This window comes from Chiloscyllium plagiosum, chromosome 13 (genome assembly GCF_004010195.1).
Source record: "Chiloscyllium plagiosum isolate BGI_BamShark_2017 chromosome 13, ASM401019v2, whole genome shotgun sequence".
Lineage (NCBI taxonomy): Eukaryota > Metazoa > Chordata > Chondrichthyes > Orectolobiformes > Hemiscylliidae > Chiloscyllium > Chiloscyllium plagiosum.
This window is the reverse complement of record NC_057722.1, coordinates 71088802-71103317: the sequence shown is the minus strand read 5'-3', so window position 1 is coordinate 71103317 and position 14516 is coordinate 71088802.

Below are 14516 nucleotides of genomic sequence, written 5' to 3'. Positions count from 1 at the left end.
CCCACTCCAGCCTATCACCCTCACCTTATCACCCTCACCTTAACCTCCTTCCACCTATCGCATTTTCAACGCCCCTACCCCAAGTCCCTCCTCCCTACCTTTCATCTTAGCCTGCTTGGCACACTTTCCTCATTCCTGAAGCAGAGCTCATGCCTGAAATGTCGATTCTCCTGCTCCTTGGATGCTGCCTGACCTGCTGTGCTTTTCCAGCAAGAACAATAAAAAAACAGGATTTCTAATTTGTGTAACGTAAGCTCTACCTCCTTTAAAACTGCGCCCCCTCCACATATACACAAACACACAAAGAAAAATAAACAATTAATATTTGTGGAATGAGTAATAACTCAGGAAGTAGTTTGGAAAGGAGCACCATTTTCTGTTAAACACTAAAACAGAACCACTACTCATGGTGTTCACAGGCTAGACCCATCCTGGAACAGATTTTACTCTTTTCTCATATTCACACACAACTGATTTGCTTTCCCAATTTTTTTCAAATTGACTAACCACCCCCAGTAATGGGTCTGCTTGATCGCAGGCTCAGGTGATGAGTTCAGGCTTGGACGGGCCATTGTCTGATACTAAGGGAGCTCATCCTCAATGAGTCTATGCGAAGATTAGTTAGTGACTCCCTTGAAGGGGTTATCATGTATGGAGAAAAACATAATACTCGTCGGAACCTATTTCAGCATCACCAGTCCCATAGCGCAGAACTAGATGGGCTTCTTTCACAATCCTCAAATCTACAAATGTTGCTTTGATGTTACCTGCACAGGGTATAGATCACTTTGTTGCTCATTTGGATGTTTTTTTGTTCCTTTGGGTTTTAGAATGATTTGTTGCAGCATCTCTGAATGCAGCTTTCCCGTTTTTCCCAATAGAAATTGGATACAGTGGACAGAGAAAGGAGAGAGGAATGATTGATCAACTTGGCTTCAGGTGATCTATTTGATTATCTCTGTCTGATTCATTCCCTTAGAGCTTAAAAAAAAACCTGCATATGCTGGAATACGAGGTAGACAAGCAGGAGGCTGGAAGAACACAGCAAGCCAGGCAGCATCAGGAGGTGGAGAGGTCAATGTCTCGGGAGTAACTCCGGTCCTGAAAATCTGTCCCAGGATGGGTCGAGCCTGTGTATCCCATGAGTAGTGGTTCTGTTTTAGTGTTCAACAGTAAATTATGTTCCTTTCCAGATGGGCTTCCTGAGTTATTACAGGCTCCATGCATAACATTTGTTTTTTCTTTGCATGTCTGTGTAGATGTGGAACGGGTGCCATTTTCAAGGGGGCAGAATTTACATTACACAAACTCATTCCCTTTACTTGCTTAAACTGCAACCTCTTGAATCAGTGGCTTGTCATTTGCACTTACTTCAGCAAAAAAATACATTGTTTCGTATGCAGTTAGCTTAATTTATTTTTCCAAAGCTGCATATAACTCCTTGTACATTCTCCCCTTTAAAAATAGTGTCTATTTTTCATATTTTCAGTCTATGATCCAGAAACAATATATATGGCCTTCCACACAGGCACATAGCCTGGTAGTTACTCCATGTGCTACTCTTACATGTTGTAACCTGAAAGATCCAGAGGAAGGAAAACAGTCAAGGGTATCTGTGTCCTTGGGAGCCACAAGCAACACATTTCTCATTGTAGGCAATGAGCTTGGCCATAGTGGATGGCAACTGAATCAGTCTGTTAGAATTTTGTTTTTAATTCATTCACAGGACGTGGGTGGCTAGGCAAACATTTGTTGCCCATCCCTAATTGCCACAGAGGTCTGTTAAAAGTGACTCACGTTGTTGTGGGTCTGGAGTCACATGTAGGCCAGACCAGTTGAGGATGGCAATTTCCTTCCCCAAAAGGCATTCGTCACCCAACAGTTAGTTCCTCTATGGTCATCAGTAAACTCCTAATTCCAAATTTTAATTGAATTTAAATTTCAACCATCTGCCAAAGCAGATTTGAACCCAGATACCCAGAATATTTCCTGAATTAAGAGTTCAGTGATAATACCACGAGGCCACCACCTCTCCATTGTCTATTATTGAACGCAAGGCAAGATGCAGAGTAGTTACTTCCTCAGGGTTGGGACATCTGTAACTGAGGGGCAGAATTTCAAGATAAAGGGCCAACTATTTAAGACTGAAAGGAAGAGCAATGTCTTCCCTCAGGAGCAATGTCTTCCCTCAGGAGCAATGTCTTCCCTCATATTGACCATGATCGAATGGTGGAACTGACACGATGGACTGAATGGCTTAATTCCATTTTCTTTTTGAAAAATTCATTCATGGGACATGGGTGTTCCTGGCTGGCCAGCATTTATTGTTTGTCTCGAGCTACCCTTAAACTGCTTGCTAGGCCATTTCAGAGGGCAGTTGAGAATCAAACATGTTGCTGTGGGTCTGGAGTCACATGTGGACCAGACCAGGTAAGGATGGCAGATTGCCTTCCCTGAAGGACGTCAATGAGCCAGATGGTCATCAGTAGATTCTGAACTCCACATTTTCTTTTTTAAAAATTGAGTTCAAATTTGTGATGGGATTCAAACCCAGATCCTCAGAACATTAGCCGAGTTTCTGGATTAATAGTCGAGCAATAATATCACAAGTCCATTATCACATCACTCCGACAGCCTATAGTCTAATACTCTAGTTTTTTTGTTCATTTGTGGGATGTGGGCATAGCCGATTGGGCCAGCATTTATTACCCATCCCTAGTTGCCCCTTGAGAAGGTGGGGGGTGAGGTGTCTTCTTGAACTGCTGCAGTCCACCTGCTGTGGGTTGACCCACAATCCCAATAGGGAGAGAATTCCAGGATTTTGACACAGCGACACTGAAGAAACACAGATATATTTACAAGTCAAGATGGTGAGTGGCTTGGAGGGGAACTTGAAGGTGGTGGAGTTCCCATGTATCTGCTGCCCTTGTCCTTCTAAATGGAAGTGGTCATGGGTTTGGAAGGTGCTGACTGAGGATCCTTGGTCAATTTCTGCAGTGTATCTTGTAGATAGTACACACTGCTGTTACTGAGTGTCGATGGTGGGGTGAGTGGATGTTTGTGAATGTGGTGTCAATCAAGCGGGTTGCTTAGGCCTGGATGGTGTCAAGCTTCTTGAGTGTTGCTGGAGCTGTACCCATCCAGGCAAGAGGGGAGTATTCCATCACACTCCTGACTTGTGCCTTGTTGATGATGGATAGTGGAATTGGAGGTGTAGTGGACAGTGAAGAAGATTACTTCAGATTACAATCGGATCTTGATCAGATGGAACAATGGGCTGAGGAATGGCAGATGGAGTCTAATTTAGATAAATGCAAGGTGATGCATTTTGGAAAAGCAAATCAGAGTAGGACTTATACACTTAATGGTAAGGTCCTAGGGAGTATTACTGAACAAAGAGACCTCGGAGTGCAAGTTCATAGCTCCTTGAAAGTGGAGTCGCAGGTAGATAGGATAGTGAAGAAGGCGTTTGGTATGCTTTCCTTTCTTGGTCAGAGCATTGAGTACAGGAGTTGGGAGGGCATGTTGCAGCTGTACAAGACATTGGTTAGGCCACTGTTGGAATATTGCATGCAATTCTGGTCTCCCTCCAGGATGTTGTGAAATTTGAAAGGGTTCAGAAAAAATTTACAAGGACGTTGCCAGGGTTGAAAGATTTGAGCTATAGGGAGAGGCTGAACAGGCTGGGGCTGTTTTCCTTGGAATGTCGGAGGCTGAGAGGTGACCTCATAGAGGTTTATAAAATCATGAGGAGCATGGATAGGATAAATAGACAAGGTCTTTTCCCTGGAGTCCAGAACTGGAGGGCATAGGTTTAGGGTGAGAGGGGAAAGATTTAAAAGGAACCGAAGGGGCAACTTTTTCACACAGAGGATGGTACATGTGTGGAATGAGTTGCCAGAGGAAGTGGTGGAGGCTGGTACAATTACAACATTTAAGAGGCATTTGGATGGGTATATGAATAGGAAGGGTTTGGAGGGATATGGGCCGGGTGCTGGCAGGTGGGACTAGATTGGGTCGGGATATCTGGTCGGAATGAACGGGTTGTACCGAAGGGTCTGTTTCCGTGCTGTACATCTCTATGACTCTATAACAGGCTTTGGAGAAACAGGAGGTGAGTTATCCGCCACAACATTCCTTGCCTTTAACCTACTCTTGTAGCTACAGTGTTTATGTGGTGAGTCCAGATGAGTTTCTGGTCACTGGTAACCCACAAGTTGTTAATAGTGGGGGATTCGGTGATGGTCAAGGCCCTAGGACCATCTCTCACTTTTCTGCCTGAAAAATGGAGATAGTTCCTTAATCAGCTTTCCCTGAGCCCAGGAGACGCTAACTTAGACAAAACCAGAAATTGTTGAAAAAGCTCAGCAGGTCTGGCAGCGGCTGTGGAGAGAAATCAGAGTTAATGTTTCAGGTCAAGTAAGCCTTCCTCGGAATGAACTGTGATGAACTCTGTCTTAATTTTACTTTTTAAAAAATCATTGTGTATGGTTTCTGTCATTAATACAGGCACCGTGGTAGACTAATTTATAAAATATTTGACTGTATTTTTTTCTGTAAAAGAACACGTGACAATAAATTTCTATTCTATTGGCCATTCAGAGTAGAATCTAGAGGGAGCCCAGCTCTCACTGGAATGGAAGAAACTTGGATAAGAAAAAGGCGCAACAGAATGTTGTAAAAACATAACAGTCTTGGAATAAAGCAGACGGTTGTAAAGAGAAAGAAAACGAGAAACAGGGGAGCAATAACAAGTAAATAAAGGAACAAAGGCAAAGCAGAAATTAATAATCAGAAAAGAGTAGCAGATGGTCAGGGTACCTGGGGAGGGGGAAATAGAACAAGGTAGGAGAATGTACTGAGCCCAAACTATATGGGAAATGGATGACAAGTGAAAGGTAATAATTTAAACAGCCGCAAAGTTATCTTTATTTATTGCCTTTTTTCTACTTATTGTTCCCTAATGCTCTGCAAGATACTTCAGCTGAAGCAGCTGAACTGTTAGCATTTTATTTTTAACTCAACATTTCTCAGAGGGGACGTGGCATTTATTTGAAATGCATGTTGAATTTTTAACACCCGAGCCCTCCAAGAATTATAGTTGAAATATTGTTGGAAGATGGCTGTGCAGAAGCAGCTCAGGGAACAGCACTAAAACTGAAAGATTGTATTAACGGAACCATTTTCTGAACATGAGCTCTGGGCACACACACAGAATCCCGGCTGCTGCGATTGTTCACCTGAAAGGTAAGTGTGCATTCCCTATCTTTCACTGCTCAATCATTTTTCAGAATGTGTTCCTGCTACAACTACCTTTGGTCAATGGTGCTCTCACTTATTAAGTGACCCCAGCTAGAGTGCCCAGGGGAGGTGATGGCTGAGTGGCCTGATCACTAACCTATTAATCCAGAAACTCAGCTATCAGTGACCTGGGTTTAATTGTCACCAGCGTTTCAATTAAAGAAGTTGAATTCAGTTTTTAGAGAAGGACAAAGAACAAAGAAAATTTACAGCCCAGGAATAGGCCCTTCGGCCCTCCAAGCCTGAGCCAATCCAAATCTACTGTCTAAACCTGTTGCCCAATTCCTAAGCATCTGTATCCCTCTGCTCCCCACCTACTCATGCATCTGTCCAACGCACCTTAAATGAATCGATCACCTCTGCTGGCAACGCATTCCAGACACCCACCACCCTCTGTGTGAAGTACTTGCCGCATGTATTCCCCCTTAAGCTTTTCTCCTCTCACCTTGAAAGCGTGTTATAAGCTTTTGCTATAAATTCTGTGTCTTACAAACTTATTCTCCACAATCACCTGGTGAAGAAGCAGTGCTCCGAAAGCTAGTGCTTCCAAATAAGTCTGTTGGACTATAACCTGATGTTATGTGATTTTTAACTGAAAATGTGTTGCTGGAAAAGCGCAGCAGGTCAGGCAGCATCCAAAGAGCAGGAGAATCGACGTTTCGGGCATGAGCCCTTCTTCAGGCATTTTCAGCTCTGATCTCCAGCATCTGCAGTCCTTACTTTCTCCTTATGTGATTTTTAACCTTATACACCACACTCCAATACCAGCACCTCCAAATCATAAAATGCATCATCCTCCACCACTTCTACTACCTCCAAACGGACCCTCCCATCAGGGATATATTTCCCTCCCCATCCCTGTTAGCCTTCCGAAAACACCATACCCTCTGCCAATCCCTCGTCAGGTCCACCCTCCCCCCCACCCCGCCACCAGCCCAGACCCCATTCCTGGCACCTTTCCTTGCCACCGCAGGAAGTGCAAAACCTGCACCCACACCACTCCCCTCACTTCCGTCCAAAGTCCCAAGGGATCCTTCCACAGCAATCAGAAATTTACCTGCGCCTCTCCCAATGTCTCTACTGCATCTGTTACACCCAGTGTGGTCTCCTCTACACTGGGGACACAGGACACCTTCTTGCGGATCATTTCAGGGAGCATCTCTGGGATACCTGCACCCACCAACCCCACTGCCCCGTGGCTGAACACTTCAACTCCCCCTCCCACTCTGTCAAGGACAAACAGGGCCTGGGCCTCCTCCACCACCAAACTGATATCACCCGATGCGTGGAAGAGGAACGCCTCATATTCTGCCTTGGGACCCTGCAACCACACGCAATAAATATGGATTTCAACATGTTCCTCATTTCCCCTTCCCGCACATTATCCCAGTCCCAAGCCTCCAACTCAGCATCACCCTCGGACCCGTCCATCACTGCCCCCTCTGACCCATCACCTTCTCCCTCACCTTCCTCCACCTACCGCTTTCCCAGCCACCACCACCCCAACAGCATCCCAGTTATCTCTCCGCCCCAACCCACAAGCCTCATTCCTTGATGATGGGCTTATGAAACATTGATTCTCCTGCTCCTCGGATGCTGTCTGACCTGCTGTGCTTCTTCAGCACCACACTCTCGACTCTGATCTCCAGCATCTGCAGCCCTCAGTTTCTGCAAGACAACAGCCTGACACAATCATACTCACAGAATCATACCTTACAGACAATGTCCCAGGCATCACCATCGCTATCTCTGGATATCCAGCCGAGATAGCAGCACAGCGGTATAGAATCGGGGGGAGTTGCTCTGGGAGTCCTCAACGTTGACTCTGGACTCCGTGAAGTCTCGTGACTTCAGATTAAACACGGGCAAGGCAACCTCCTGTGATTACCACGTACCATCCTCCCTCAGCTGATGAATCAGTACTCCTCCATATTGAACAACACTTCGAGGAAGCACTGAGGATGACAAGGGCACAAAATGTACCTGGGTGGAGATTTCAATGTCCATCACCAGGAGTGACTCGGCAGCAATACGACTGATCGAGCTGGTCGGGTCATGAAGGACATCGCTGCTAGACTGGGTCTGTGGCAGGTGGTGAGGGAACCAACAAGACAGAACCTTACCATCCTTACCAACGTGCCAGCTGCAGATGCATCTGTCCATGACAGTATTGGTAAGAGTGACCTTGTGGCGATGAGGACCGACCATCACATTGAGAATACCCTCCATTGTGTTGGGTGGCACTATCACCGTGCTAAATGGAACAAACTTCAAACAGATCTAGCAACTCAAGACTGAGCATCCATGAGGCACTGTGGGCCATCAGCAGCAGCAGAACTGTACTCCAGCACAATCTGTAGCCTCATGGCCCAGCATATCCTACACTCAACCATTACCATCAAGACAGGGCATCAACCCTGGTTCAATGGAGAGTGCAGGAGGGCACCAGGCATGCCTGAAGATGAGGTGCCAACACAGGGAAGCCATCAAACAGGACTACTTGCATACCAAGCAGCAAAACTAGCAAGTGATAGACAAGAGTGAAGTGATCCCATTACTAATGGTTCAGAGCTAAGCTCTTCAGTCCTGTCACAGCCAGACATGAATGGTGGTGGACAATTAAACAACTCACTGGAGGAGGAGGCTTCACAATTATCCCCATCTTCAATGATGGAAGAGCCCAGCACACCAGTTCAAAAAGTTAGACTGAAGCTGTCACAGCAATCTTCAGCCAGAAGTGCTGAGTGGATTATCCATCTCGGTCTCCCCCAGCATTGCAGATACCATTTTTCATCCAATTCATTTCACCCCATGTAATTTCAAGAAACAGTTGAATACTGCAAAGGCTATGGGCCCTGACAACATTCCAGCAATAGGATTGAAGACTTGTGCTCCAGAACTTGTTGTTCCCGTAGCCAAGTTAGTTACAAGGTAGCTCCCCTCGCAGTTACAACACTGGCATCTACCCGACAATGTGGAAAATTGCTCAGGTATATCCCATACATAAAGTGCAGGACAAATCTGACCCAGTCAATTAACGCCATCGGTCTACTCTCGAACATCAGTAAAGTGATGGAAAGTGTCATCGACAGAGCTATCAAGCAGCACCTGCTCAGCAATAACCTGCTCAGTGACACCTGGTTTGAGTTCCACCAGGGCCTCTCAGCTCCGGATCTCATTCCAGCCATGGTTCAAACATGGACAAAAAAGCTGAATTCCAGAGGGGAGGGGGGAATGACAGCCCTTGACATCAAGGCTGCATTTGACTGAGTGTGGCATCAAGGAGCCTGAGCAAAACTGGAGTCAATGGGTATTGGGGGGCAAATTCTCCAGTGGTTGAAGTCATACCAGACACATAGGAAGATGGTCGCAGTTGTCAGAGGCCAGTCATCTCAGCTCCAGGACATTTGTGCTCGAATCCCTCAAGGTCGAATCCCTCAGGCCCAATCAAATTCAGCTGCTTCATCAATGACCTTCCCTCCATCACAAGGTCCGAAGTGGGGATGTTGGCTGATGGTTATACAATGTTCAGCACCATTCGCGACTCCTCAGATATTGAAGCAGTCCGTATCCAAATGCAACAAGATCTGGACAATTTCCAGGCTTGGGCCGACAAGTAGCAAGTAACATTCACACCACACAAACACCAGGCAATGAACATCTCCATATTAGAAACAACCTATGGCATTCAGTGGTGTTACCATCATTGAATCCCCCACTAACAACATCATGGAGTTACTATTGACCAGAAACTGAACTCAGAATAAAGACTCCAAAAAGACTGGAGTTAATTTTAAAGTGACATGCAAGCAAAACAAGGGTGGTGTGAGAAACAATAAATGGGCAATAAATGCTGGCCTGTTAACTCACCGAGTGGCTCGGTTTGGAATGCACTGCTTGGACGTGTGTTGGAGGCAGTTTCCATTAAGGCATTGAAAAGGGCATTGGATAGTAATGGTGTAAAAGGGGAGAAGTCAGTGGCACTAGGTAATAGAACTGGCATAGACACGAGGGACCGAATGGCCTCCTGTGCACTGTAATAATTTTGCGATCTTGTGAATTGTGTACAGAATGAGCCAGAGAGTGGATTATTTGTGAGTAGGTATTTTGGTAACGATGCTAACACTTAAGCAAGCAAGAAAGAAAAGTTTTGTATTTATTTAACACCATTCATAACCTCATGATATCCCAGAAATTAGAGCATGCATTTATATAACACCTTTTACAACCAGACGTCTCAATGTGCTTTACAACTATCAATATACTGAAGTGAAGTTTAGATTAGATTACTTACAGTGTGGAAACAGACCCTTCGGCCCAACAAGTTCACACTGACCCACCGAAGTGCAACCCACCCAGACTCATTCCCCTACATTTACCCCTTCACCTAACACTATGGGCAATTTAGCACCGCTGATTCACCCTGACCTGCACATCTTTGGACTGTGGGAGGAAACCGGAGCACCCGGAGGAAACCTATACAGACACAGGGAGAATGTGCAAACTCCAAACAGACAGTTGCCTGAGGCGGGAATTGAACTCGGGTCTCTGGCGCTGTGCTAACCACTGTGCCACCGTGCCGCCCACTGCCATAGAGGAAAGATTGACTTAGTTACATTTACCCAGTGTCTTATCACTTTTAATTATCTTAAAACACTGAGACATTGCCTGGTTTGGGAAAACCTCTATCAAATCTACTCTTCACCTTCTCTCAGTGAAACAATCTCAGCTTCTCCAATTTAATCTGATTGTTGAAATGTCTGATTCTTGAAACCATTCCTGTAAACTTCTTCAGCACTCCCTCCGATGTGTTCACATCATTCCTAAATTTTGGCATCTCAAACTGTGCTCAACAATCCAGCTATAGTCCAATTAATATTTTATAACACTTCAGCATCACCTCCCTGCAGTTGTATGCTTTGCCCATAATGATGAAGACAATAATATTTTATTCTTTAACACCTCTCTCTACCTGGTTGCAACCTTTAATGACTTACATATGTAAAGTGGGTGCCTGATTTACAAATGTATGACTTATGACAGCTTGTACTTATTAGGAATGCGATACAGGAGTATCATTTTAATGATCTGACATTTGAACTTTTCCCATACTTACAAACAGCTGTTTCATATTGTCTCCCATTGTGTTCTGACTTGCATTCAAATCAACTTGTGAACCGACTTAAGAATGGAACCCATTTGCAACCTGGGAACATGCAGGTCTCTCTGCTCCGACATACCTTTTAGAATATCCTTTATTGTATACTGTCTCTCCATGTTGAGTATATCCAAATGTATCACCTCACACTTCTCTGTTTCAACGTTATCATTCGCCTGTCTGCCCACTTCAAAATATTTTCTACTCCTGAACCATCTCTAAGGCCTGTTTTGTGCCCATGTTGCTATTTCAGCTGAACTAAAACACAGCCTCACTTTGATTGACACTGTTGTTCACTATAGACTCACATCTGGTTCACCAATGTCCTTTAGGGAAGGAATCTGCCATCCTTATCTGGTCTGGCCTACATGTGACCCCATGCTCCCAGCAATGAGGTTGATGCTTAACTGCCCTCTGGGCACCTAGGGATGCGCAATAAATGCTGGCCTGGGTGGAGATGCCCTCGTCCCATGAATGAACTTTAGTGACAACTTTATCCACATTGCTTGCCTGGGGAAGCATCAGGAGAAAGTCTTGCGAAAAAGAGTCAATTTTTTACATCAAAATCATGAATAGTACTCAAGAAGACAAAGACGTTGTGAGTTTCTTATTAATTCCTTTCTCAAGTATTATAATCTATCCTCCAGTCATAGAGTTATACAGGACAAAAGCAGGCCCTTCAGTCCAACTTGTCCATGCCAACCCCAAGTTTCTGAGCCGAAACTAGTCTCATTTGCCAGCATTTGTCTCATATCCCTCTAACCCTTTCCTCTTCATGTACCTGTTCAAATGGCTTTTAAATGTTGTAACTGCACCTGCCTCTACCACATATAAACCACCTTCTACATGAAAAAGTTACCCCTCAGGTCCCTTTTGAATCTTTCTCCTCCCACCTTAAACCTATGCCATCTAGTTTTGAACTCAAGGGGATATAAATTTAAGGGGAAGGGTGGAAGGTATAGGGGGGATGTCAGGGGTAGGTTCTTTACCCAGAGAGTGGTGGGGGCATGGAATGTGCTGCCTGTGGGAGTGGCAGAGTCAGAATCATTGGCGACCTTTAAGCGGTAATTGGATAGGTACATGGATGGGTGCTTAAGCTAGGACAAATGTTCGGCACAACATCGTGGGCCGAAGGGCCTGTTCTGTGCTGTATTGTTCTATGTTCTATGTTCACCCATCCTCAGGCAAAGACCTTTGCCTTTTACCTTATCCATGTCCCTCATGATTTTATGAACTTCTATAAGATCACCCCTCAACCTCCTACACTTCAGGGAGAAAAATCCCAGCCTATTCAGCCTCTCCTTATAACTCAAACACTCCAGTCTCAGTAATATCCTTTGAATAGCTTTCTGCACCCTATCCAATTTAGTAATATTGTCAGGTGAGCAGAACTGTACAGGCTATTCCAGGTGTTTCTGCAGCTCTGAGAACAGCTTTAATTTCTTCCAAACTTTCTTTGAAGATTGAGTAGTTGAGTGTCTGTGGGGAGGGGTGAGGCAGGGATGGTTTGCCCAGTGGCTTGTGGAGTGTTTTTTCTGCATAGTACATATTTCTTCTCGAGTCTGTGTCTGTCATGGATTGTTTAGCACTGTTTAATTTGACTGGAGCTTTTGTTTTGACCTGATTGAAAAATCCAGTGGTTGCTAAATCTTAGAGTAAGGTAGTTACTGGAAGTGCATTATCTTTCCAAGCTGGGCTACAGAGCACTGTCAGGTGTTTTGTCTGGCTGTACCCCTGACAGAATGTAGATTAATTATTCGAGTTTGGCAGACCGGGGACAACAAGGACACAAACGTTTGAAGTGCATGCAAGTAGGAAAAGATTGGTAGCTCTCCCGTTCTCAGAGAGCAGTCAGTCTATGGAGCTGAAGCAGGTATTGATTGGGAAATACATCGCACTGAATAGAGTCAGAAGGTGGATTAATTGATTGTATTTGATTCATGTGATCTCCTGGACTGGCTTTGAGAAGGCTGGAGAAACATTTCGGAGCCTTTTCTTCGCTCCCTTATTGACACTGGGGTTTTCTCTTTCTCTCTCGCTCCTCTCATGGGACACGGCTACAAGGTTGAAGGATGGGGACGGCGACGGATTGGAATCTGTGTAGGAAGTGTCAGACTGTGATGTTCCACTCACCATGCATGTGGGCACCCTCATTGGAAAGGTCAATCATTTCCTAACTCCTGTCCATTCACGCAATGAATGCAGTGAGTTGACTGATGATAGATTCAAGCTACACATTTTGCATTTTTTTAATCAGTCTGTTACATCGGAACAGGATTAGGCTATTCAGCCCCTCAAACCATTTCCACCATTCAATGAGATCATGGCTGGTCTGTGAGCTAACTCCATATATCCTCAGGTGGAAGTGAGTACTGCGGATGCTGGAAATCAGAGTCTAGATTAGAGTGGTGCTGGAAAAGCACAGCAGGTCAGGCAGCATCCTGAAAATTCCTGATGAAGGGCTTTTGACCGTAACGTCGATTTTCCTGCTCCTCAGATGCTGCCTGACCTGCTGTGTCTTTCCAGCACCATATATCCTCAACTGCTTCATCAATAACCTTCCTTCCATCATAAAGTCAGAAGTGGGGATGTTGGCTGATGATTGCACAATGTTCAGCACCATTTGTGACTCCTCAGATACTAAAGCAGTCCATGTTAAAATACAACAAGATCTGGACAATATCCAAGCTTGGGCTGACAAATGGCAAATAACATTTGTGCCATTATGATCATCAGAGACAATCTTACCACTCATTCAATGGTGTTACCATCACTGAACCCCCCCACTACCAACATCCTGGGAATTGTCATTGACCAGAAACTCAACTGGACTCACCACATAAACATAACGGCTACAATAACAGATCAGATTAGTGGGCGGCACGGTGGCACAGCAGTTAGCACTGCTGCCTCACAGCGCCAGAGACCCGGATTCAATTCCCACCTCAGGCGACTGACTGTGTGGAGTTTGCACATTCTCCCCGTGTCTGCGTGGGTTTCCTCCGGGTGCTTCGGTTTCCTCCCACAGTCCAAAGATGTGCAGGTCAGGTGAATTGGCAATGCTAAATTGCCCGTAGTGTTAGGTAATGGGTAAATGTAGGGATGTGGGTGGGTTACGCTTCGGCTGGTCAGTGTGGACTTGTTGGGCCGAAGGGCCTGTTTCCACACTGTAATGTAATGTAATCTAATCTAATGCTGGGAATGCTGTGGCGAGTCACTCACCTCCTAAGTCCACAAAGTCTGTCCACCATCTACAAGGCACAAATTCGGAGTATGATGGTATACTCCCCACTTATCCGGCTGAGTGCAGCTCTAACGACACTCAAGATGTTTGACACCATCCAGGACAAAGCAGCCCCTGCTTGATTGGCACCACATCCACAAGCATCCATCCCCTCCACCAGTGACACTCTGGACAAACAATGTATATTGTCTACAAGATGCACTGCAGAAATTCACCAAAGGTTTTTCACAGAACCTTCCAAACCCACAATCAATTCCATCTAGAAGGACAAGGACAGCAGATACATGAGAACAACACCACCTGCAAGTTCCCCTCCAAGCCACTCACCATCCTGGCTTGGGAATATATCGGTGTTCCTTCACTGCCACTGGGTCAAAATCCCAGAATTCACTCCCTAATGGCATTGTGGGTCAACCCACAGCACATGGACTGCAGTGGCTCAAGAAAGCAGCTCACCACCACTCTCTCAAGGGCAATTAGGGACAGGCAATAAAATGCTGGTCAGTCAGTGATGGCCATATCTCACAGATGAATAAATAAATATCAGCCTTTAGCCCATATCCATTAATACCCTTAAGTAACAAATATTTATCTATCTCAGATTTAAAACTAAAAACTGATTCGACATCCACTGTTGTTTGTGGAAGGGCATGTGGAAGGGTGTGTAGAAGGGTGTTTGGAAGGGTGTGTGGAAGGGGGTGTGGAAGGGCATGTGGAATGGTGTGTAGAATGGTGTGTGGAAGGGGGTGTGGAAGGGTGCGTGGAAGGGTGTGTAGAAGGGGGTGTGGAAGGGCGTGTGGAATGGTGTGTAGA